Below are 22,077 nucleotides of genomic sequence, written 5' to 3'. Positions count from 1 at the left end.
CAATTGCTTGACGACACGTTGGGGGCTTTACGGAGTCGGGCTGCGAAGGGAGCGGGGGGACTGCTGTCCGGTGGGACGCCGGGGGCCGCTCTCCGGGATGGTTTGCTCATGTGGAGGGAGGGGTTGCATGACCGCTGGCGTCTGGTGGTACCGTCGTCGTTACGGTACGAATTGATTCGGACTCTGCACTGCGACACTTTGTTACATCTCGGGGTGCAGAAAACTTTGCTAACATTGCAGCGAGACTACTTCTGGCACGGCATGACAACGGATGTCGTCGGACACATTCGGGCGTGTCCCGAGTGTGCACGGCGGAAGCCGTCTATAAACCCATATGTGCCGCCGGTGCAGTCTATACAGGTGTCTCGAATCAACGAGTTGGTGGCGCTGGATATTTTGGGACCTTTCCCGCCATCCGCTAGGGGTAATAAATTTGTGCTGGTCGGGGTGGAATAATTCTCGTTGGCCGATGGCTTGGCTTGGCCCTTACCCGACCAGTCGGCGGCGTCTATCACGGACGCCTTCCTGTTTGGATATGTACTGGACAAAGGGGCGCCGGAAAGGCTACTCACGGATCAGGGGCGAAATTTTTCTTCTAAATTGTTGGCGAAGTGTGCGCTGCTCTGGGAACCAAGAAGGTTCGTACGTCTCCCTACCACCCGCAGACGGATGGCATGGTGGAACTGCTTAATCGGACGCTGTCGGCCATGTTATGTCACGGTTGACGAGAAACAAGCTGATTGGGACTTGCATATACCTGGGGTACTCTCCGCGTATCGGATGACGCCTCATGCGTCCACAGGGTATTCTCCATTTTTTCTAATGTACGGCCGCGAGAATGTGCCGCCGGTGGAAGTACAGCTGGGTACGGGGGCGAAGGGTCCTGTTAAGCTTCTCCCCGAGTACATTCAGGACACTGTTCGACGCGTCGCCGAGGCACGGGAGGGGGCCCGATTGGCTACTGCCAAGACTCAGGCGCGGAACGAGCATTGCGCCCGGCGCTCGACCGGTAAATGCCCCTGGCGAGTGGGGGACATGGCATGGCTGCACTGCCCGCAGGTGCGGCCGGGGACCTCCCCTAAGCTTCACAAACCATGGCAAGGGCCGGTTAAGCTTATTGAAGTTCCTAACCCGTAGTCCGCGCGGGTTCGATTCGGATCGCGGCGCTGGTACGTCCATACGGCTAGGTTGAAGCTCTACGTGGCCCCGCGGACGGATGCGTCATCTCCTGATGTTGCCTTGCCGGTGTCTGTTGCACCCGACGCACCTCTGCCCTTGTCTGTTGACCCTGTAAGCGCGCCTGTCGTGCCTTCTACAGACGAACCAGCCGTGACGCAGGCGGATGCGGCGAATCCTGCTCTGGGTGGGCCTACCACGGCGACGGGGCCACTTGACCCCGCTGCCCCTCCAACCCCACCACAGACACGGTTGCGGGAGACCCTGGACTTGGGTCTCTCTGGGGAACGGGACCTTGGCGTTGACGGGCCTCCTACAGCGGCCGGCAGTTCTACTCCCATCGCTCTTAAAACCCCGTCGCAATCTTGGTCTGTGGGGGGGCCGTTCGGGACGGGCCGGCGACCCGCACGCGTTCCAAATCCCTTTCCTTTCGTTTTCTTGTTCTTATCGTTGTTATATTCTCCGTTGTCCGGTGATGCCAGATGGTTAAAATGTTGCTCGCATTATTTTATTATATTTATTGCAGCCGGGGACGGCTGGGTTTTCATCAGGGGGGGGGTCATGTAATGCGAGCAAGGGGTCACGTGAGGAGAGGGAGGAGTTAGGGTCACGTGGGGGAGAGGATTTAGGGAGAGAACCGGAAGGGGAACGGGAAGTTGAGACGGAGTGAAACGGGAGGAGGCCACGCTGGGCAGTACGGCGAGAGTGGCGCGGTCGCCACGTGGTGGGAGACGTCGGCACCGTTAGCCATCGGTGTCAGGACGCAGAGGGCTAGCGAGCGGTGGAAGGCTAGCTGCAGAGCGGAGCAGCAGTGAAGCTGCAGACGGAGCAGTGGTGTGGCTGCAGGGCGGAGCAGCAGTGAGGCTGCAGAACGAGCAGCAGAGTGGCTGTGGAGTGATCGTCGGGAGAGACGCGGGCCTGAGCGAGGACGCCGTGTGAACGAGATTCTACGAACCCAAATAAAGGACAACGGAGATCGACATTGAGAAAGAGTCCTTTATTACACTTGGAATTGTCAACACAGTACTCCTGGAGATGTGCTCCTCATTGATCCGTACATTTAACCCTCAATGATTACGTTGTTAAACTGGGTAACAGAGGAATCGGTTCATTTCTCAGAGTAACACGAGCATATACGGCGATAGGAAAAAGTCCTTAAAATAAATGTGACGATATTCATACGAACGGCAATAAAGAAACATGTCCCGATTGCAAAAGTAGACCTCAATGAATTAATTGGTAAATTATACAATTAACTAAATGTCTCGGAACAAGGGTGTGCGGCAGTGTGCCTGCTTCAGCAAATGCTTATCAACTGGCTAAGGCGTCAATAAATTCACAGGCAAGATTCTGTGATGAAAAGAAAGATTTCAACGCAAGTCTCCCTGCGAGTGTGTGGATTCGTAACATAGGTTTCTAAACGTTAAGTTTCGTCAATGAATTAATCGGTACAGTTAAAATTAACAAAAAGAACGACTAAAATACCTCTCAACGACCGTATCCATGTGACTCAATGGGCAGCAATGTTCTTCATTATAAGCTAATAGTTGACGCACTCTTATCATTCTTCTTCTTATTATTAGTCCCGGTATGTGTGGTATGTGTGTGTTTGGTGGTTTTGTCTCCTTGATTAATTCTTTGCGTCAAGCAGACGCTGGGTGATACGTGGTATGTGAGTGTGGGGGAGGGTCATATACACAGCTTCCTTGCTCTCTCTCTCTCGCTTGGCGGCAGCTGGAGCTGCTGCCCACTGCTGGATGAAGAGTCGGCACGACGCTCGCCGTCGACGGTGCGCGATGATTCCGTCGTCAGATAGCGCCCGCAGCTCGTCTGCTAGTCGCCGTTCCTCACTCTTGTCTTGGTTCACAGCTGGTGCTGATCGGTGTGTGTAGGTCGAACCCACACGGCGCTCTCCTCTTCCTCACGGGCGGCTGGTCAGGCTCTTTCCCCTGCTGGATGAGCCGAGTCGGCACGACGCTTGTCTTTGAAGGTGCTCGACAGCGCTCGCCGCTCGTCCGCTGGCAGCTGACACCCTTGCTCGGTGGCGCTGCTGCGCTCTCTCTCCGGCTCCGTGCTCTCTGGCGATGCCTGGTTGCGTGTGCAGCTGGTTCTCTACGATGCCGGCTTGGTCGATAATTGGACTTTCACCCTTTCTCCCGGTTGATTGCTCGTCGTTGCTCGACGCTATCTCTCGGGCTGCAGCTGCTCGTGGGAGCTGGCACTCAGTGTAGAATAACTTTGAGCGATACTTCTTCTGTCATGATGAATGTAGAATAAAACTCTCAACGATACTCTGTCGGTCCATGCCGAACTCAGCACCGAGCATCACCTCGCTCCTCTTCTCTGCGAGACACAACACCCATTGTTGATCTCGAGGCCATGCCCCGGAGTCTGCCCGTCACAGTACTCTCTGTCGCTTGTAGTCTTCTGTAACTTGCAGTAGTCTCGATGTATGGGTCGTGTCTCTGTCTTTACGTAAATCTCTCCCCTCGGATCACCGTGTGGTTAGTCATAGGAAACAACATATACATTGTCTTTGAAACTGATTGGTCCACACCAGAGACAGCTTTCTTTCGAGCCTAGTATCAAACGGTGTTAACCTAGAGGACTCCAAAAGGCGTGCTCTTCGAGTGTTTGTGATGAGATATGATACAAAACTCCGAGTTGCTGAGGCGATTAAGCAAGCACCATATAAATGCTAATATTAGTATAACATAGTGAATGCTTGGGAGCTTATTGGCTCTCGCTCCTAGTTAGAGATCTACCCCACTCACATGTCCGCAAATACTGACCGCTCTTACTCTGCAGGTTGAACCTAGGAATGGAGTGTTCAACTTCACGTTCTTTTCAATAAAGGTCTGTGACAAATGTGAATCTATTGGAGCTGCATTGTCTCAAGCTTACACATCTACAGGTTCTCCATTTGACTTTGTATTGTCTAAGAAGTCCACCCACACCTCCACTTCCACAAACTGCTGGGAGTTGCCTCGCTCTGCCTCACAGTCAGAATTCTCCTCCTGCTTCACGTTGCCTCCATAGATGTGAAGGTCCGATTTTGGAGTTGAATGTTCATCTTCACATTTGACCTTCACTTCTTCGCTCTTCACCGTCACTTCTTCGCTCTTCACCGTCGCCACTTCAAATTTCACCTTGATACATTTCATAGTGTCCAAGCTGGAATTTACTTCTGGTTCTTTTTTCAGGAGGGATGGGCTCATTGCAGCACTTTGACTTTCACAAGTCGATTTCAGACTACACTCCTTGGGGGTCTTCTGATGCCTGTGTGTTCTCTGGTGTGTATTAAGCTGTGTTGACTGTTCAAACGCCTTCCCGCACAGGGTGCACTTGAAGGGTTTCTCTCCTGTGTGTGTTCTCTGGTGCTTTTTAAGATTTGATGACTGTGAAAATGCCATCTCACACACACTGCACTTGAAGGGTTTCTCTCCTGTGTGTTTTCTGGTGCGTTTTAAGATAAGATGAACTTGAAAATGCCATCTCACACACACTGCACTTGAAGGGTTTCTCTCCTGTGTGCGTTCTCTGGTGGATTTTAAGATTAGATGACTGTGAAAATGCCATCTCACACACACTGCACTTGAAGGGTTTATATCCTGTATGTATTCTCTGGTGTATTTTGAGATAAGACGAACTTGAAAATGCCTTCCCACACACACTACACCTGAAGGCTTTCTCTCCCGTGTGTGTTCTCTGGTGGATCTGTAAACCTGATGTCCATGCAAATGCCTTCTCACACACAGTGCACTTGAAGGGTTTCTCTCCAGTGTGTGTTCTCTGGTGTATTTTAAGATAAGATGAACTTGAAAGTGCCTTCCCACACACAGTGCACTTGAAGGGTTTCTCTCCTGTGTGTGTTCTCTGGTGGCTATGAAGCTGTGGTGACTGTGCAAATGCCTTCCCACACACAGTGCACTTGAAGGCTTTCTCTCCTGTGTGTGTTCTCTGGTGTTTTTTAAGATAAAATGAACTTGACAATGCCTTCCCACACACAGTGCACTTGAAGGGTTTCTCTACGGTGTGTGTCATCTGGTGTATTTTAAGAGCAGATGAAAATAAAAATGCCTTCCCACATATACTACACCTGAAGGGTTTCTCTCCTGTGTGTGTTCTCTGGTGTTTTTTAAGAGCAGATGAAAATGAAAATGCCTTCCCACACACACTACACCTGAAGGGTTTCTCTCCTGTGTGTGTTCTCTGGTGTTTTTTAAAAGCAGATGAATCTGAAAATGCCTTCCCACACACACTACACCTAAAGGGTTTCTCTCCTGTGTGTGTTCTCTGGTGTATTTTAAGATAAAATGAACTTGAAAATGCCTTCCCACACACAGTGCACTTGAAGGGTTTCTCTACGGTGTGTGTTCTCTGGTGTATTTTAAGAGCAGATGAAAATGAAAATGCCTTCCCACATATACTACACCTGAAGGGTTTCTCTCCTGTGTGTGTTCTCTGGTGTTTTTTAAGAGCAGATGAAAATGAAAATGCCTTCCCACAAACACTACACCTGAAGGGTTTCTCTCCTGTGTGTGTTCTCTGGTGTTTTTTAAAAGCAGATGAATCTGAAAATGCCTTTCCACACACACTACACCTAAAGGGTTTCTCTCCTGTGTGTGTTCTCTGGTGTATTTTAAGATAAAATGAACTTGAAAATGCCTTCCCACACACACTGCACTTGAAGGGTTTCTCTCCTGTGTGTGTTCTCAGGTGGATTGTAAGATTAGATGACTGTGAAAATGCCATCTCACACACAGTGCACTTGAAGGGTTTCTCTCCTGTGTGTGTTCTCTGGTGGATCTGTAAACCTGATGACCATGCAAATGCCTTCCCACACACAGTGCACTTGAAGGGTTTCTCTCCTGTGTGTGTTCTCTGGTGTTTTTTAAGATTAAATGAACTTGAAAATGCCTTCACACACAGTGCACTTGAAGAGTTTCTCTCCTGTGTGTGTTCTCTGGTGTTTTTTAAGAGCAGATGAATCTGAAAATGCCTTCCCACACAGAGTGCACTTGAAGGGTTTCTCTCCCATTGGAGATCTCTGGTCCTGTGTAAAATTTCCAGTACAATCCATGCTGTTTGCATACTGGTCCCATTGTTGTCTTTGTCTACCGAGCCGCGCTGAGTGCCTTTGCTCCATCAGACCAATTCTGCAGAGAAAGCATCAGAAGAAGCATCAGCTGCAGAAAGAAAAAAATGTCCACACCATCTTCATCAGTATCGAGGCACAAAGGAGTGAATATATACACAGTCACACATGACTTACACGTCTATATTTATTCATATATTCAGGATTCTCCCCAATTCGTCACACCGACTGTTAAGGCACACAATGAGAGGGCAAAATGTTATAAATATGCCTGGAAGCACTAGTATCTTCAAAATAAATGTTAACGCAAAACACCAAGCACACAATTTCGGCAGCCTGGCTGCAAAAGAAGAAAATTTATACAAGCAAAATTCATTCATAATCAACGTTTTTGGGTTTAGATCGCGTTATTTATAAATGTGTCGTAACCCTCCACCACCCGACACGGCCAATCAGTAAAAAAGTGTCACGTTGACAAAAGACAAATTAGTTCACTGCTTTAGCCCACCTGGGTGTTGAAGCGCGAAACCACAACATTTACAATTTGAGTAAATTTGAGTAAATGTTGTGGTTTCGCGCTTCAACACACCGGTGGGCTAAAGCAGTGAACTAATTTGTCTTTTGTCAACGTGACACTTTTTTACTGATTGGCCGTGTCGGGTGGTGGAGGGTTATGACACATTTATAAATAACGCGATCTAAACCCAAAAACGTTGATTATGAATAATATTGGTCGCGAAAGCCTACGTGTTAAGGAAAATTCAGCTAACATAGCAAAGGCTGTTGGGAATAATACTATTTGTATTATGCAGAAATGCATAAATAAATGTTCAATCGTGACTTCAGAGGTGTGAAGTCAGGCTCTGATTTGCTTGAATGCTTGGATGAACAGATCTAACTTCTGCAGCATATGTGCTGTTAATTTCCTGTTTCCATTCTTCCAAAAAGTTCCAGAGGGAAACTAAAATAAACAATTGTTTTGATTTAACCTCCATGTTCAATAGTTAATATAATTTACTGCAAATACAAACTTGATACTGTTACACACTGGCATGGTAAAAAGTGGTGGTGTGTCCAGAACCATGCCTGGCCGCCTTCATCGGCTCAGTATTGACGCTTCCTCCCTTCACCATGTAATTAATTTAAGATCAATCAACATAGCAGAGGCCCACAAGCAGTTCAGCTTTCACTTATCAATCATGTTTGCTATCGGTGATAATCAAACTAATTGTTGAGTTTATAATGCAGTGAAATAACTGCACCACAGCTCCCCACAAAGATAAACTCTTAAATACACATACATTTCACATGCATCATTAACATATATAAACAAAAATCCACCATTCATGACGAATTGCAAGTAACCTTATCCGAGTGGTAATGCCATGATAGGTGCAATTTAAGGCCATGTAAGTGCGGATTCCTTGTCAGCAGGTAATGGGAATGATCCAGGTGTCAAGGGATGACTGACAGATGAACCAGCTGTGCTCCCCACTGTCTTGCTGGGTTTTATGAACCCAGCGTTCCACCTATTCATGTGGGCGTCGCTCTTCCGACCTCATCGTTGTTGCAGAGAAAATATATATTAACTACCCTGCAGCATACCTCACGGACCTCCTCCACAGAGGCCAATCTTGACACTGCCGGCACCAGTCATCGGCAGTCCGATCGCCTGCCAAAGAGACTCAAGATTATATTCTATATTGATATCTTAAGGATCTGTAAGCTTCTAATACAATAAAGTCTGGTTGCATGAATCATAGGCAGGCCAGCCTTCATTGTATAAGCCAGCAGAGATGGTAATTTAAATAAGTTCATATTCTGAATCCACACAGTAATATCTGTGGCCAAGAAGAATCACAGCTTTATTCGTTAGTTTCTAAAAATATTAACCCGTAAAAACAAAGTTTTTCACTATAAATCCTTAATATGCGTGGCATCGGTTTTATTTTATTATTCATTTCTGTTTTTCTTGAGTAAGAGTTTCATTTTTATCACATTGGTATTTTAAATTAAATATTAATTTTTTTTCCTAAAAAGTGGAAAATTTTGGAAAAAAATTTTCACGAAAATAAATTGTCACGCACAACGAGTCTGTGTGGAAAATGTCAGCTCGATTGGATCACGGGAAGTGGGTTAAAAAACGACCGAAAGATTTGCACAGTCGTAAGCGCGCAAGCAAGTGAACTTACTATAAAGGATTTAAAAATGCTTGTCCTGGTGAGGGTCGCGGTGGCAGCATGCTGAGAAGGGCAGTCCAGGCCTCCCTTTCCCTGGCGACAGACTCTAGCTCATCCTGGGGAATTCCCAGGCATTCCCAGGCCAGCCGAGCGACATAGTCCCGCCAGCGTGTCCTGGGCCAGCCCTGGGGTCTTCGACCCAGTGGGACGTGTCTGGTAGAGTTCCAGGGGGAGTCTATTGGGGGGCATCCTTACATATATTCTATATTGATATCACCGCTAGAGGCAGGCAATCAGGTGTGAAAAACAGCAAGAAAATTATCGAAAATTTTCAAATAAATTCTTGCTGTTTTTCACACCTAAAGTCACGTAGAAGACAAACAATGAAATTAAATAAATTCTCACGACGTTTCGACTGCTACATTAGCAATCATCGTCAGGTGTGAAAAACACGGCAAGAAAATTATCAAAAATTTTCTAAAAAATTATTGCTGTTTTTCACACCGAGTCACGGAGAAGAAAAAAATAAAATAAAAAATTATTTCTCACGACGTTTCGACTGCAACACGAGCAATCGTCAGGCGTGAAAAACACAGCAAGAAATTGTATTACTTTATTATTTCCCTTCTATGTGACTTTACCGAAAGAACCAAGAATATCTTAACACCTGCTTTGTTGCCAAAAAAGGGGGGGGGGGGGGGGAAACCTCTTCTTATATGTTGCTACTGGCAAAGGAGGTCGCATGAAGTAGTGAGCCAGATGAAGACGAATTAAACTTAAGCAGAGGATTAAAGCAAATGCAATCAGGCGAGGGCAGGAGGCAAGGCCCCGCGTGGCTAGGCCCCGCGTTGTAATGTTCCAACCTGGACATCGATTCCAGACTCGCTGCTACTCAATTGATATCCCTACGAGAGAGAGACGGAGAGAGGCTCTACCTGGGTAAACAACAACAACCACGACAACAACAACCACGATGTTAACTTCTCACCTCGGATCTGTGAGAGCGAGCGCGGTGCAGGAGCTTCCCGCTATAAAGTGACGTCACGCGGCAGCAAGCGGTGACATGACGTCACTGGCGGGCTTTGAACACAATCCCCTCCCCCAACGAGCGGCGGTGTAACTGAATAAATTATGTTAATGAGACGGTCTCATGTGCAGTGATGAGGCGTGGATGTTGAACTTGTCGCAATGAAATAGCGATATTTATGAATAAATTATGTTAATTAACCGCCAGTTGATAGTTTCAGTTTCATTTATGAGGTACTAGCGGAAAGCACCCGGCGTTGCCCGGGGGAAACATTTATTGAAAAACTTCTCAAAAAACTTAAAAACATAACATATACAAATGAAAAAAAAAATTGATTTTCATCTAATTCATAAAATTAATACAAATTTTTATAACTTTTTTATAAATTTAAATAAAACCCAACGCGCGGTGGAATATAAACTTGCGGCTCGCCCGTCAAGATTTGATTCTTTAGATAGCGCAAAGGAATCGAAGGTTGTAAATGTATTTAGAATCGGGTTATTCCGTTTGATCGATACCACAAACGCTCAGCAGATATCGATTCTCGCCACACACTTCAAAATACAAATGTTTATTTTTTTATAATTTTTGCATGGTGTACATTTAGCAAAGTACCACATGGAAAATTTCAAGTTTGTTGCATGTCGGGAAGTACGCTAAACATTTTGAACAGACAACACATTCACAAATTTTCCTGTTATATATAGAAGACTAGCTTGACTACCCGGCTTCGCCCGGGACTTGGATTCACCACGCCCGGCCGCCTTTGTCTCCCCAGTGGCGATGTTCACACATCACATCAGTTACTCGTTTGAGGCTGAGTCGACCTAGGGGAAGCCCAAGACCAGTAAAAATAATCGTCGTGGCCGTGAGCGAGAATCGAACTCGGGTCGGCGGGTTCGTAGCGCAGCGCGCTCACCACACATCATCTCTAAAACACAGAAGTGAGATGGCTTTCTAAAGGTAGATCACTGGCCAGAGTTTTTGAGTTGCGAGAGCCACTCCAGAGATATCTTTTAGAAAAACAGTCACCACTGGCAGCAAAACTTGCTCGCTTGTGACATATTCAGCCTGCTCAACGTACTCAATCTGTAATTTCAGGGAAGATCGACAACTCTGTTCAATTCGGCAGATAAAGTGGCTGTATTCAAAGCCAAACTGGAATTATGGGGGTGACGAGTGAACATTGGAACTTAATAATATGTTTCAAACACTAGCAGAGATTTTGAAAGAGACTGAGCCAGGGCCTTTCCACCAGCTGGTGCATTAAAACCTATCTCAGCTTTTAAAAGAGTTTGAGCGTTACTTCCCAACCACAAAAGACCCCCGAACTGGGAAGGAATGGACCCGCGACCCATTTGTGAATAAGCCAGGTGAATCGACTGTCTGTGCTAGAAGAGGATCAACTGCTTGAGATCGCAAATGAAGGTGGCCTTAAAAGTATGTTTGAGACAATTTCAAATCTCGATACGTTCTGGATTGAAGTCAAGGCGGAATATCCTGATATTGTCACAAAAGCACTGAAAAGCCTGCTTCCATTTCCAACATCCTATCTTTGTGAAGCAGGGTTTTCTGCAGTGACAGCAACCAAAACGAGATTATGGAGTAGACTGGACATAGGCAACACGTTTCGGGTGTCACCGTCTCCCATCACCCCCGATGGGACCATCTAGTTACAGGAAAACAAGCTCACGGCTCCCACTGATTCTGCATTATGGTGAGTTGTATAATTATTTCATATTACAATGCAGAGGTGGGACAAAGTCATTGTTATGCAAGTCCAAGTCGAGTCTGAAGTCATCAAATTCATGACTCGAGTCTGACTCGAGTCCAAGTCACATGACTCGAGTCCACACCTCAGAGGTGGGACAAAGTCATTGTTATGCAAGTCCAAGTCGAGTCTGAAGTCATCAAATTCATGACTCGAGTCTGACTCGAGTCCAAGTCACATGACTCGAGTCCACACCTCTGTTACAATGTAATAATAATATAAAGTGCACAATAAATATATTGCGCTTGAATCATCATGAAAGCATCCCCCCCCCCGTGAAAAAATTACTAATCGTGATAATACAAAGATTCTCGCTGATCATGTTTTAGTGTAATTCTATCAGGTCTCAGAATTCAGATCTCGCCGAAGGGAACAGTTCTTATAATTAAGATCATTATGCATGAACTTAGGAAGGAACCACTCAGACACTTCTGTGTTTAGCAACTTTAATTCATAAACAAAAACACAACACTCTAATATGCGAACTCTTATGCTTGTGTAATGCGAGCAAGGATTGAGGGGGGGCGGAGTCTGGGTCACGTGAGGAGAGGGAGGAGTTAGGGTCACGTGGGGGAGAGGATTTAGGGAGAGAACCGGAAGGGGAATGGGGAGTTGAAACGGAGTGAAACGGGAGGCCACGCTGGGCAGTACGGGGAGAGTGGCGCGGTCGCCACGCGGTGGGAGACGTCGGCACCATCAGCCATCGGTGTCAGGATGCAGAAGGCTAGCGAGCGGTGGAAGGCTAGCTGCAGAGCGGAGCAACAGTGAAGCTGCAGACGGAGCAGCGGTGTGGCTGCAGTGCGGAGCAGCAGTGAGGCTGCAGAACGAGCAGCAGAGTGGCTGTGGAGTGATCGTCGGGAGAGACGCTGGCCTGAGCGAGGACGCCGTGTGAACGAGATTCTACGAACCCAAATAAAGGACAACGGAGATCGACATTGAGAAAGAGTCCTTTATTACATTGGTGTCAGAAGTGAAACGGCATGTCAAAACAGCTCAGAAGGAAGAACGTCCCTGCACCATCTTCTGCAGCATCTTCTGACGACGACCTCCCTCCAGCGGTGGCGCTACCGACGATGGAGGGGGAAAGCGACGCTGGGACGAGCGGCGGTCCGGGCGTGCAGGACGTGGCCGCTTCGGTGGGTCCATCCGCGCGAGTGGACGCTGATGAAGGATGGCGACAGGTGGCAGCCCAACTGGAGGCACTGAAGACGGTGTTGGCGCAGTTGTGCGACCTCGTGACGCCGGCGACGACTTCGGGGAGGCCCGGCGGGGAGGAACGGCGGGAAGCCGCCATCTTGCGCCCTCCGCCGCGGGAAGCCGCCATCTTGCACACGTTGCGGAGTGACGACATCTTGTCGCTGCCGCGTGAGTCACCATCGGCGGAGGACGGTGGAGCAAGGACCCGCAGCCGTCATTTAACAACGGTAAAAGAGTTCTCCATCGGCGGCGATTGGAGCGCATTCGCCTGCCGTTTTCAAGCGGCTGTACGATCCACCAAATGGACGGACGCGGAGGCCCTGGAAGTCCTACCAACACTTCTCGACGATGAGTCCGTCAGGTTCTTCCGCTCCATCAAGGCCGACAAGAAGAGGACGCTGCAGGGTGTCTTCGAGGAAATGGGGGATGCGTACGAGCCTCCGGACGATGCCCATCGTAGATTCGTACAGCGGCAACGGGCGCCCGAAGAATCGCCGGTGGCTTTCAGAGGCGCCGTTCTGGAACTGGCGATGGCAGCATACCCCGAGACGGAGCCGGATTTGTTGGAACCCCTTGTGTTGGGCAAGATGCTGGAATTGTCTAGAGACTTGGGGATCCCCATGCCGGTGTGCAGCCATGATAAGTTGACGTCCCGTGCTGCGGATAAGTGCTTGGATGCTCAATTTAATCTCCGACGCTGGAAACAGGTGTCAGCTTGAACGGGGGGCCCCATCGTCGAAGGCAGTGCTACGGGGTGGGACCCTTAGAAGGCGGTCTACGTTCCTGACAAGGGTCCGCAGGAGTTGACGGCCGCCTCCGCCCAGTGGCCTGCTCGGGGGGGTACGGGGCCGAGGTCCGGGCCGCCGGCACGGGAGCGTCGGGACAGAGGGGGTGCCGCGTGTCGAAACGACGTGGAGTGTTTCCGCTGCGGCCGTAAGGGCCACTTCGCCAGGGGTTGTTGGGCTCGCATCCCGGGGCCGTCGTTAACAAAGAGGGGCCACCGATTGACCCGTGTCGCTCGCTGACGCAATGGCGGCGATTGGCACGGAGGGTGGTTGCGGCCGCTACTGGGTCGTCCACTGTACCGAGTTCTATTCAGGGGGTCGAGGTGCGTATTTTGGTGGACTCCGGTGCGTCCGCGACCATTATTTCGGACGTCATTTTCCATCTCTTGGGCATTCCGCTGGGGAGAGTGCGACCGGTTTATGATTCGTGCATAGCGGCGAACGGGGGAAGTATGGGCATTGTGGGCCAGGTGGACGCCAACATATCGATTGGGGGGGTGTCGGCTTCAGGGACCGTTTTGATCTCTAGGTCCCTCGTGGTACCCTGTTTGTTGGGGACCGATTTCCTGGCAAAAATGCCCATTCAAATAACAGTTGATCAAAATTGCATTGAATTACCGGGGGGCAGAAATTTTCGTTCTTGCCGTCGCCATGGGGCCGGTCTGCCCCTGTATGCCAGGTACAGGCGATGTCCGAGGTATCTGTTGACATTCCACCTGGTTCGCAGATGCTTATCCCGTTGAGATATCGGAAGCCAGTACCTGGCGTTGAGGGAGCGGCGGGGGTTTTGTTATCGCCGTCCACGGCTATAACGGGCGGCTCGGCGCTGGTTGGGGCACAAACTATTGTCTGGCCGGGCCAGCCCCCGTTTTTACAAGTGCTGAATGGGAGTGCGGAGAATGTTAGCGTCCCGGCCGGAACGGTTTTGGCTCACGCCACGACCGCGTTCATGGCCCATGACGACCGGGGCCGCCGGGACATGGTAGGGGGGGTTGTGGGGCCTACGGGGCAGGATGATCGTTGGGTTGCCGAGTTGTGTGGGGAGAATTCATCCCTGACCGCAGAACGGTCCGCGCTTCGCGCGCTGTTGCTAAGCTATTCCGACGTGTTCAGCTCGGATGATTTTGACTTGGGACACACCTCCTTGCTTTCCCACCACATTGATACGGGGGACGCCACTCCGATTCGGTTGAACTCGCATCGGTTGAGCCCGACGGAGCAGGATCAGGTTCGCGGTGCAGTGGAGGACATGCTGGCCGCTGACATAATATCCCCGTCTAACAGTCCATGGGGCGCGCCGGTAGTCCTTGTGAAGAAGGATGGGAAACTGCGATTTTGCATCGATTTTCGAAAATTAAACAAGGTGTCCGTCGCAGACGCGTACCCCATGCCGCGTATGGATGATTCCCTTGATGCCTTGTCCGGGGCGAAGTTTTTTAAACGCTGGATCTCTCCTCGGGATTCTGGCAGCTTCCCCTCGATGAGTCCTCGAGAAAAAAGACGGCTTTCCGTACGCCGCAGGGATTGTTTCAGTTTAATTGCCTTCCGATGTGCTTGAATGCAGCCCCCGCCACTTTTCAGCAGTTGATGGAGCTGGTGTTAACGGGTCTGCAGTGGGAGACATGTTTGATTTATTTAGACGATGTCATCGTCTTTAGCCGCACATTTGATGAACATTTACAGAGATTGGAGACGGTTTTTGCTAGGATGCGCTCCGCCAATCTAAAATTCAAACCAAAGAAGTGTCACCTACTGCAACGCTCCGTGCGTTATTTGGGACACAGTCAGTGCGGACGGGGTGGCCATGGACCCAGAGAAGACGGCGTGCGTCCGCAACTGGCCAACCCCGGCCTCAGTTGGGGATGTACGTCGCTTCCTTGGGTTCGCCTCATATTATCGCAGGTTCGTTCCGAACTTTGCTATGATCGCTAGGCTCTTGCACCCCCTTACGGGCAAGGGTCGGAGGTTCAGTTGGGGGCCGCCGGAGGAAGCGGCGTTTGAGGGCCTACGCGATCGGTTGGCGACGGCGCCGACATTGGACTATCCGGATTTTGTTCGACCTTTTATTCTGGATATGGACGCTAGTGACACCGGGATCGGGGCTGTTCTGTCACAGTCCAAGGGCAGCGTGGAACGCGTGGTAGCCTACGGTAGCCATGTGCTGTCCCCGGCAGAAACCCGCTACTGCGTTACTCGCCGTGAACTATTGGCTATTGTCTATTTTCTCCGCCAATATCGGCCGTATCTATACGGCCGTTCGTTTATTGTGCGCACGGACCATACGGCTCTGCAATATGCCCTGAGAGTTGACCAACCATCTGGCCAACTTGCACGATGGTTGGAGACCCTGCAGGAATTTTCCTTCGACATTCAATATCGTAAGGGGGCGTGTCGTGTCAGCTGTCAAGGTGCCTGGGGCTCTGGTGTGCCCAGGACCGGCCGATGGGGTTCTGAACCTGCCGCGCTCAGTATGGATTCGTGAACAATTGCTTGACGACACGTTGGGGGCTTTACGGAGTCGGGCTGTGAAGGGAGCGGGGGGACTGCTGTCCGGTGGGACGCCGGGGGCCGCTCTCCGGGATGGTTTGCTCATGTGGAGGGAGGGGTTGCATGACCGCTGGCGTCTGGTGGTACCGTCGTCATTACGGTACGAATTTATTCGGACTCTGCACTGCGACACTTTGTTACATCTCGGGGTGCAGAAAACTTTGCTAACATTGCAGGGAGACTACTTCTGGCACGGCATGACAACGGATGTCGTCGGACACATTCGGGCGTGTCCCGAGTGTGCACGGCGGAAGCCGCCTAAAAACCCATATGTGCCGCCGGTGCAGTCTATACAGGTGTCTCGAATCAACGAGTTGGTGGCGCTGGATATTTTGGGACCTTTCCCGCCATCCGCTAGGGGTAATAAATTTGTGCTGGTCGGGGTGGAATAATTCTCGTTGGCCGATGGCTTGGCTTGGCCCTTACCCGACCAGTCGGCGGCGTCTATCACGGACGCCTTCCTGTTTGGATATGTACTGGACAAAGGGGCGCCGGAAAGGCTACTCACGAATCAGGGGCGAAATTTTTCTTCTAAATTGTTGGCGAAGTGTGCGCTGCTCTGGGAACCAAGAAGGTTCGTACGTCTCCCTACCACCCGCAGACGGATGGCATGGTGGAACGGCTTAATCGGACGCTGTCGGCCATGTTATGTCACGGTTGACGAGAAACAAGCTGATTGGGACTTGCATATACCTGGGGTACTCTCCGCGTATCGGATGACGCCTCATGCGTCCACAGGGTATTCTCCATTTTTTCTAATCTACGGCCGCGAGAATGTGCCGCCGGTGGAAGTACAGCTGGGTACGGGGGCGAAGGGTCCTGTTAAGCCTCTCCCCGAGTACATTCAGGACACTGTTCGATGCGTCGCCGAGGCACGGGAGGGGGCCCGATTGGCTACTGCCAAGACTCAGGCGCGGAACGAGCGTTACGCCCGGCGCTCGACCGGTAAATGCCCCTGGCGAGTGGGTGACATGGCATGGCTGCACTGCCCGCAGGTGCGGCCGGGGACCTCCCCTAAGCTTCACAAACCATGGCAAGGGCCAGTTAAGCTTATTGAAGTCCCTAACCCGCAGTCCGCGCGGGTTCGATTTGGATCGCGGCGCTGGTACGTCCATACGTCTAGGTTGAAGCTCTACGTGGCCCCGCGGAAGGATGCGTCATCTCCTGATGTTGCCTTGCCAGTGTCTGTTGCACCCGACGCACCTCTGCCCTTGCCTGTTGACCCTGCAAGCGCGCCTGTCGTGCCTTCTACAGACGAACCAGCCGTGACGCAGGCGGATGCGGCGAATCCTGCTCTGGGTGGGCCTACCACGGCGACGGGGCCACTTGACCCCGCTGCCCCTCCAACCCCACCACAGACACGGTTGCGGGAGACCCTGGACTTGGGTCTCTCTGGGGAATGGGACCTTGGCGTTGACGGGCCTCCTACAGCGGCCGGCGGTTCTACTCCCGTCGCTCTTAAAACCCCGTCGCAATCTCGGTCTGTGGGGGGGCCGCCGCCCGTTCGGGACGGGCCGGCGACCCGCACGCGTTCCAAATCCCTTTCCTTTCGTTGTTTTCTTGTTGTTGTTGTTCTTGTTATCGTTGTTATATTCTCCGTTGTCCGGTGATGCCAGATGGTTAAAATGTTGCTCGCATTATTTTATTATATTTATTGCAGCCGGGGACGGCTGGGTTTTCATCAGGGGGGGGGTCATGTAATGCGAGCAAGGATTGAGGGGGGGCGGAGTCTGGGTCACGTGAGGAGAGGGAGGAGTTAGGGTCACGTGGGGGAGAGGATTTAGGGAGAGAACCGGAAGGGGAACGGGGAGTTCAGACGGAGTGAAACGGGAGGAGGCCACGCTGGGCAGTACGGCGAGAGTGGCGCGGTCGCCACGCGGTGGGAGACGTCGGCACCGTCAGCCATCGGTGTCAGGACACAGAGGGCTAGCGAGCGGTGGAAGGCTAGCTGCAGAGCGGAGCAGCAGTGAAGCTGCAGACGGAGCAGCAGTGTGGCTGCAGGGCGGAGCAGCAGTGAGGCTGCAGAACGAGCAGCAGAGTGGCTGTGGAGTGATCGTCGGGAGAAACGCGGGCCTGAGCGAGGACGCCGTGTGAACGAGATTCTACGAACCCAAATAAAGGACAACGGAGATCGACATTGAGAAAGAGTCCTTTATTACACTTGGAATTGTCAACACAGTACTCCTGGAGATGTGCTCCTCATTGATCCGTACATTTAACCCTCAATGATTACGTTGTTAAACTGGGTAACAGAGGAATCGGTTCATTTCTCAGAGTAACGCGAGGATATACGGCGATAGGAAAAAGTCCTTAAAATAAATGTGACGATATTCATACGAACGGCAATAAAGAAACATGTCCCGATTGTAAAAGTAGACCTCAATGAATTCATTGGTAGATTATACAATTAACTATATGTCTTGGAACAATGGTGTGCGGCAGTGTGCCTGCTTCAGCAAATGCTTATCAATTGGCTAAGGCGTCAATAAATTAGCGGGCAAGATTCTGTGATGAAAAGAAAGATTTCAACGCAATAGTCTCCCTGAGAGTGTGTGGATTCGTAACATAGGTTTCTAAACGTTAAGTTTCATCAATGAATTAATCGGTACAGTTAAAATTAACAAAAAGAACGACTAAAATACCTCTCAACGACCGTATCCATGTGACTCAATGGGCAGCAATGTTCTTCATTATCAGCTAATAGTTGACGCACTCTTATCATTCTTCTTCTTATTATTAGTCCTGGTATGTGCTGTATGTGTGTGTTTGGTGGTTTTGTCTCCTTGATCAATTCTTTGCGTCAAGCAGACGCTGGGTGATACGTGGTATGTGAGTGTGGGGGAGGGTCATACACACAGCTTCCTCGCTCTCTCTCGCTCGGCGGCAGCTGGAGCTGCTGCCCACTGCTGGATGAAGAGTCAGCACGACGCTTGCCGTCAGCGGCGCGCGATGATTCCGTCGTCAGATAGCGCCCGCAGCTTGTCTGCTGGTCGCCGTTCCTCACTCTTGTCTTGGTTCACAGCTGGTGCTGGTCGGTGTGTGTGGGTTGAACCCACGGCGCTCTCGCTGGCGCTCTCCCCTTCCTCACGGGAGGCTGGTCAGGCTCTTTCCCCTGCTGAATGAGCTGAGTCGGCACGATGCTTGTCTTTGAAGGTGATTGACAGAGCTCGCCGCTCGTCCGCTGGCAGCTGACACCCTTGCTCGGTGGCGCTGCTGCGCTCTCTCCGGCCCCGTGCTCTCTGGCGATGCCTGGTTGCACGTGCAGCTGGTTCTCTGCGATGCTGGCTTGGTCGATGCTTGGGCTTCCACCCTTTCTCCCGGTTGATTGCTCATCGTTGCTCGTCACTCTATCTCTCGGGCTGCAGCTGCTCGTGGGAGCTGGCACTCAGTGTAAAATAACTTTGAGTGATACTTCTTCTGCCAGCGCTGAGCTCGTACTAGGTAACCCATTGCTACTCGGCAAGCCTCTTCATCCTTGGTTGATTGCAGAGTCCAACCCCAGAGCTTGCTGCTTGCAGTGAGTCAACTCTTTGCAATGATTTCGTAGACTCGTGGCTTCTGCTGGTGCAGCTCGTTGACGATGTGCCAGTCACAGGGGCAGGGTCCCCGGAGCCTGCCGATCGCAGCTGCTTGTGGGAGCTGGAACTCACTCTCAAAACTTGTTAGTTGTATTCGCACACTTCTTGAACAACTGTGAAAGCTTAGTACAATACAACTTATCGCAATCCTTGACTTTGCAAGCGACTCAAAACACAATACCAATTGTTGATCTCGAGGCCATGCCCCGGAGTCTGCCCGTTGCAGTACTCTCTGTCGCTTGTAGTCTTCTGTAACTTGCAGTAGTCTCGATGTATGGGTCATGCCTCTGTTTTTACGTGAATTCTCTCCCCTCGGATCACCGTGTGGTTAGTCATAGGACACAACATATGCATTGTCTTTGAAACTGATTGGTCCACACCAGAGACAGCTTTCTTTCGAGCCTAGTATCAAACGGTGTTAATCCAGAGGACGCCAAAAGGTGTGCTCTTCGAGTGTTTGTGATGAGATATGATACAAAACTCCGAGTTGCTGAGGCAATTAAGCAAGCCCATATAAATGCTATATTATTATAACATAGTGAATGCTTGGGAGCTTATTGGCTCTCGATCCTAGTTAGAGTTCTACCCAACCCACAGGTCCGCAAATACTGACCGCTCTTACTCTGCAGGTTGAACCTAGGAATGTAGTGTTCAACTTCACGTTATTTTCATTAAAGGCCCGTGACAAATGTGAATCTATTGGAGCTTCATTGTCTCAAGCTTACACATCTACAGGTTCTCCATTTGACTTTGTATTGTCAAAAAGTCCACCCACACCTCCACTTCCACAAACTGCTGGGAGTTGCCTCGCTCTGCCTCACAGTCAGAATTCTCCTCCTGCTTCACGTTGCATCCATTTATGTGAAGGTCCGATTTTGGAGTTGAATGTTCATCTTCACATTTTACCTTCACTTCTTCGCTCTTCACTATCACCTCTTCACATTTCACCTTCGCCTCTGCAAATTTCACCTTGATACATTTCATAGTGTCCAAGCTGGAATTTACTTCTGGTTCTTTTTTCACGAGGGATGGGCTCATTGCAGCACTTTGACTTTCACAAGTCGATTTCAGACTACACTCCTTGGGGGTCTTCTGATGCCTGTGTGTTCTCTGGTGTGTATTAAGCTGTGTTGACTGTTCAAACGCCTTCCCGCACAGAGTGCACTTGAAGGGTTTCTCTCCTGTGTGTGTTCTCTGGTGCTTTTTAAGATTTGATGACTGTGAAAATGCCATCTCACACACACTGCACTTGAAGGGTTTCTCTCCTGTGTGTGTTCTCTGGTGCGTTTTAAGATAAGATGAACTTGAAAATGCCTTCCCACACACAGTGCACTTGAAGGGTTTCTCTCCTGTGTGTGTTCTCTGGTGCTTTTTAAGATTTGATGACTGTGAAAATGTCATCTCACACACACTGCACTTGAAGGGTTTATCTCCTGTGTGTGTTCTCTGGTGTATTTTAAGATCAGATGAACTTGAAAATGCCTTCCCACACACAGTGCACTTGAAGGGTTTCTCACCTGTGTGAGTTCTCTGGTGTATTTTAAGATTAAATGAACTTGAAATTGCCTTCCCACACACAGTGCACTTGAAGAGTTTCTCTCCTGTGTGAGTTCTTTGGTGTGTTTTAAGAGCATATGAATCTGAAAATGCCTTCCCACACACAGTGAACTTGAAGGGTTTCTCTCCCATTGGAGATCTCTGGTCCTGTGTAAAATTTCCAGTAGAATCCATGCTGTTTGCATACTGGTCCCATTGTTGTCTTTGTCTACCGAGCCGCGCTGAGTGCTTTTGCTCCATCAGACCAATTCTGCAGAGGAAGCATCAGAAGAAGCATCAGCTGCAGACAGAAAAAAAATGTCCACACCATCTTCATGAGTATCGAGGCAAAGAGGAATGAATATATACACAGTCACACATGACTTACACGTCTATATTTATCCATATCTTCAAGATTATCCCCAATTCATCACACGGGCTGTTAAGGCACACAAAGAGAGGGCAAAAGGTTATAAATATGCCTGGAAGCCCTAGTATCTTCAAAATAAATGTTAACCCAAAACACCAAGCACACAATTTCGGCTGCCTGGCTGCAAAAGTAGTATTTATAAAAGCAAAATTCAGCTCATATAGTAAAGGCTTTTGGGAATAATGCTATTTGTATTATGCAGAAATGCAAAAATAAATGTTCAATCGCAACTTTAGAGGTGTGAAGCCAGGCTCAAATTTGCTTGAATGCTTGGATGAACAGATCTAACTTCAGCAGCATGTGCTGTTAATTTCCTGTTTCCATTCTTCCAAAAAATTCCAGAGGGAAACTAAAATAAACGATTGCTTTGATTTAACCTCCATGTTGAATAGTTAATATAATTTACTGCAAATACAAACTTGACACAGTCACACACTGGCATGGTAAAAAGTGGTGGTGTGTCCAGAACCATGCCTGGCCGCCTTCATCTGCTCAGTATTGACGCTTCCTCCCTTCATCATCTAATTAATTTAAGATCAATCAACATAGCAGAGGCCCACAAGCAGTTGAGCTTTCACTTATCAATCATTTTTGATGTCGCTGATAATCAAACTAATTGTTGAGTTCATAATGCAGTGAAATAACTGCACCACAGCTCCCCACAAAGATAAACTCTTAAATACACATACATTCCACATGCATCATTAACATATATAAACAAAATCCACCATTCATGACGAATTGCAAGTAAC

General features: G+C 49.5%; 2 protein-coding genes and 1 pseudogene across 2 annotated transcripts in view; 1 reads left to right on the top strand and 2 right to left on the bottom strand.

Moving 5' to 3' along the window:
* LOC133361399 (oocyte zinc finger protein XlCOF6-like) overlaps positions 1 to 22,077 on the top strand; it is a 140,145-nt gene that overhangs the window by 79,335 nt on the left and 38,733 nt on the right. The window lies entirely within an intron of this gene.
* LOC133361378 (zinc finger protein OZF-like) overlaps positions 1 to 22,077 on the bottom strand; it is a 43,577-nt gene that overhangs the window by 21,133 nt on the left and 367 nt on the right. The gene's annotated exons all lie outside the window — the stretch shown is intronic.
* On the bottom strand, positions 2,159 to 21,156 carry LOC133361396 (zinc finger protein 14-like; annotated as a pseudogene).

This window comes from Lethenteron reissneri, chromosome 72 (assembly GCF_015708825.2).
Source record: "Lethenteron reissneri isolate LAM-NWPU_2019-01 chromosome 72, ASM1570882v1, whole genome shotgun sequence".
NCBI lineage: Eukaryota > Metazoa > Chordata > Hyperoartia > Petromyzontiformes > Petromyzontidae > Lethenteron > Lethenteron reissneri.
This window is presented reverse-complemented; position numbering and strand designations above follow the sequence as displayed.